We start from the raw sequence: 4,907 nt of genomic DNA, 5'->3' as shown, positions 1-4,907 counted from the left end.
TTGTGTTTACTTCAAACTCTTCTTCCTACAGTATCTTGCTTTCAGTATTTCTATGTTCTCATGAAAGCAGATCCACTATAATTATATTTGGAAGAATTAGATTTTTATCGGTAAATGTCAGTAAACATCAATTACAGCATACACAAACAAAACAGTGAAAAAATGTTTCCATCAATAACAACAGAAATTTACAGAGAGGCAAAGTAAGACAAATGCTGCTTGAGAACATAGAGTGTGATTTATGGATATTTACTTGGCATATTTTGATGTCATGTTGACAATTTGTGTTTTAATAGTTATAAAGCTTCAACTTTTTGAATCTCAACATTTACTGTCATTAACTAATTATAGTCTGCACCCCCCCATAATTTCTTGGACATATGAAAATGTAAAAAGACATTGAAAAATGCTAAAACCCCATAATTTTGTGCAACTGTGAACATTTAAATCCATAATAAAAAAGCTTAAAAAGAAATGCTGATATTATCTGTCAAAATTATAAAAAATAAAAATCTAATTCCGCCAAGCTCAACTATAATGCCCTCAACAAGCCTCAATTCCACATTTAACAAGTACTTTTGGAATTTCATTATCATTTTTTGAAGCAATGGTTTATGTTCTGTTTCAGTCTCAGCTGTAAACCCTTCTAACTACCAGAAATAATTGCAAGCATTTATTCTTCAACCTGAACATAGATCTGTTGTGTTTAATCATCTGCCACTGAACAACTGTGTTGCAGGACAGCATCCAACCCACATGCATGTGCATCAGTTTCAGTCTTAGGTTCTTTGCTAATCTCAAAATATCTCACTACAGGTGTTTCAGTGACAACTTTTTTTAATTCCTAAAAGCTCTTGTCAATCATCCCAGTGCCATGCTGTAATGTCCTCAAGCAGCATTTTGAGCGGACCACTCATTTGTTACCTCTGTAAGGTCTTCTTTTGGGGGACTTTGTCACTGACCCTATGTCCTGCAGAACAAATCTCATTCAGTCCAATCTAGCACTTCATCTTGTTCAATTTCCTTTTTAAATTTCCATTTAAGGCCCTTTTCTTTGGCAGACTGCATATGCAGTTTCACATTGTGGTGTTGATCATTTTCATCCCATAGTAAATTAAAATTACTTAATTCCATTCCATCCAGAGCCTCAAAGACATAGGATGTAATGCTTCAGCACACCTCCTATGCTGAGGCAGTCCCAAAAGGAAGTCACTTAAACATGCAGCTAACAAACGGGAAGGTGGAGGTATAAAATGTTGCACTTTCTGCAGACCTGCCAAAACCCTTAATTTGTATCTGAAAATGTTCTTGCAGTAGCTCCTACTTTCAATAGCCTATTTCAAATCTTTTGGATCTTTAATCTGTTTGGTTATGTAACAGTGATCATACTGTTAACACAATCAATTCAATAAGGCAGAACAAAGTAGGCAAATATTGCCAAAGTATAAAAAACCTCAAACCCTCAGGAATCTGTCAAAGCTAGGTTAAGATCAGCTCAGAATTGGGATATGCAATTGTTCAGCATTTCATGGCTTGTGTCCGTTTGCCAGCAGCGATCATTCCAGGTCCACTAGCAGCCAGCTACACAGAACAATGCCATCTCCGCCATCTTGGTGGGATAGGTCTCATAACTAGAATATAGGTCGGGGGGGGGGAACTGCTTGGTCAGGAAGGACAGACAGGATAAAAAGGGAGCAGGTGGTACACTACACATCGAGAATGTATACACTTGTTCTGAGGTCCAGAAGAATGTGAAAGGCAGACCAGTCTCTGGGTAATGATAAAAGGGGCAAAAAATAGGGGTGACAATTTGGTAGAGGTCTACTATAGCTCACCAAATCAGGACAAGGTGGATGAGGCATTTCTAGAACAAATAACAGAAATATCCAAAACAAGAGAGCTAATAGTAACGGAGGACTTTTAACTATCCACATATCCATTAAAATAGTAATATGGCAAAACACAAAATTTCCAGAAAGTTCTTGGAATGTATTGGGGACAATTTTTTGTCTCAGAAAGTGGAAGAAGTAACCAGAGGGACAGCCATTCTAGACTTGATTCTTACCAAAAAGGAGGAAATGGTAGCCAATCTGAAGGTGGAAGGCAATTTGGGTGAAAGTGATCATGAAAATCATAGATTTCATGATGGTAAAGAAAGGAAGAAGTGAGAGAAGCAGCAAAATAAGGACAACAGAATTCAAAAAAGCAGACTTTAACAAACTGAGAGAGCTGGTAGTTAAGGTCCCGAGGGAAGAATATCTAAGGGATAAAGGAGTTCAGAAGAGCTGGCAGTTTCTCAAGGAGACAACATTAAAGGCAAAACTGCAAATTATCCTGATGCAAAGGAAAAATAGGAAGAATAAGAAAAGGCCAATATGGATGCCTCTTTAATGACCTGAAAAACAAAAAGGGAGTCCTTCAACAACATGGATGAATTAGTAGGGAGTAATACAAAAAAATAGTACAAGCATGCAGGGACAAAATCAGAAAGGCTAAGTAAAATGAGTTACATCAAGCAAGGGACAAAAGGAAATAAGAAGAGGTTCTTTAAATACTTTTGGAGCAATAGAAAGATGAAGGAAAGTGTAGGCCCTCTATGTAGGTGGGAAGGAGAGCTAATAACTGATGACAGGAAGAAGGCTGAGGGATTTAAAGACTATTTGGTTTCAGTTTTCACTGAAAAGGTTAATGGTGACCAGTTATGCAGCACAATTAATATTAACAACAGAGGGAAGGAATGCAATCCAAAACAGGAAAAGGACAGGTTAAAGAATATTTAGATAAATTAGATATAGCATTAACAGGAGTGTCATATATGTAAGATCTGAGCTACACTAGAAAATTAGATTGACCAAGCTATGTTGCTCAGGAGTATAAAAGATCGACACCCCTGAGGAACATAATTAAGCTGATTTAAGTCCCCATGTAGACAGTGCTAGATCAACGGATTAATTCTTCCATCAACCTAGTTACTGCCTCTCAGGGAGGTGAATTTATTACAATGATGAAAGAACTCCTCCCATCGCTGTTGTACATCAGGGGTGGGAAAATTTTTTGGCCCAAGGGTCACATCTGGGTACAGAAATTGTATGGTGAGCCATGAATGCTCACAAAATTGGGGGCTGGGGTGCGAGGGAGTGCGGGCTCTGGCTGGGGGTGCAGGCTCTGTGGTGGGGCCAGAAATGAAGAGTTGAGAGTGTGGGAGGTGGGTCCAGGCTCGGGCAGCGGGTTGAGGTTCAGGGGGGGTGAGGGCTCCAGCTGGGAGTGTGGGCTCTGGAGTGCGGCTGGGGATGAGAGTTTGGGGTGCAGGAGGGTGCTCTGGGCTGGGACCAAGGGGTTTGGACAGAAGGAAGGGGATCAGGGCTGGGGCAGGGAGTTGCGGTGTGGGAGGGGGTCGGGGTGCAGCCTTCGGGTGGTGCTTATCTCAAGGAGCTCCCAGAAGCAGCGGCATGTCCCCATTCTGGCCCTGACACGGAGGCACAGCCAGGCAGTTCCGCACGCTGCCCCGTCCACAGGCGCTGCACCTGCAGCTCCCATTGGCCGTGGTTCCCAGCCAATGGGAGCTGCGGGGTTGGTGCTTGGGGTATGGGCAGCATGCTGAACCCCTTGGTTTCCCCTACATGTAGGAGCCAGAGGGGGAGCATGCTGCTGTTCCAAGAGCCGCGCAGAGCCATGGTGCATGTGCAGCGGGACAAGGCCCCGACCCCACTCCCCAGCTGGAGCAGGGAAAGCTCCAGACTCTGATTCCCAGCTGGAGCTTGAGGGCCAGATTCAGATGTCTGAAGGGCTGGATGCGGCTCCCGGGCCATAGTTTGCCCAGCCCTAGTCTACACTGAAGTGCTACTGGCGTTTAAATGTAGATATAGCTTGAGACACAGGAGGTAATTGTCCTGCTCTACTAGTCATTGGCGCAGTGCTTAATTTGTGCCATGGTTTGCCAGGGCTAAGCACCAGCACCTCTAAGCTTGGCAGTTGATAGCCGCAGTACCTCTGGGCTTGCGGCATCAGTTATGAATGTAAAAAAATTGCTTGAGCCCCAGCACCTAATTGCCTGTGCCTTGGCACCTCTCTCATTAAAATTAAGCACTGCATTGGTGAGACCTCAGTTGGAGTACTGTGTCCAGTTCTGGGCAGCACACTTTAGGAAAGATACGGACAAATTGGTGAGAGTCCATAGGAGAGGAACCTAAAAGATAAGGGTTAAAAAACCTGACCTATGAGGAGAGGTTAAAAAAATAGGCATGTTTAGTCTTAAGAAAAGATGACCTCAAGAAGGACCTGATAGTCTTCAAATATGTTACTGGCTGTTATAAAAAGGACTGTGATCAACTGGGTTCTCAATGGCCATGATATGTGGGCCAAGTAATGGGCTTCACCTGCAGCAAGGATGATTTAGATTAAATATTAGGAAAAACTTTCTAACTATAAGGACAGTTTAAAAGCTCTGGAAGAGGGAGGTCGTGGACCCCCCATCACTGGAGGTTTTTAAAAACAGGTTGGCCAGACACAGGTCAGGGATGGGCTACGTACGTTGACTTGGTCCTGCCACAGCGCAGGGGTTGGACTTGCTGAGCGCTCCAGGGCTCTTCCAGACCCACATTTCTCTGATTCTGTCTGTCTGTCTCCTAGGGTCACTCAGTTGTTGTCTGAGGCGCTCAGTGCTCTATTTTATCACCTGGTCAGCTTCAACTTTTAACATTACCACACAGCTAATGCCGCCCTCCACCACAAAGTCTCCAGTCCCCTCCTCTCCCTAATGCCCTGCTTTCTCCCATACTCGCTCCTGCTCTCCCCCAACAAGCCCTCATCCCCCCGGCTTTGTCCTCCCCCCGGGTCTTCCTAAAACATCCCCTCCCCCTCACACAGGCGGGCTGGCGGCGGGTCACATGGTGCGGGGGGCGGGAGGG

The sequence above is a fragment of the Gopherus flavomarginatus genome, chromosome 5 (assembly GCF_025201925.1).
Source record: "Gopherus flavomarginatus isolate rGopFla2 chromosome 5, rGopFla2.mat.asm, whole genome shotgun sequence".
NCBI classification, from domain to species: Eukaryota; Metazoa; Chordata; order Testudines; family Testudinidae; genus Gopherus; species Gopherus flavomarginatus.
This window is presented reverse-complemented; position numbering follows the sequence as displayed.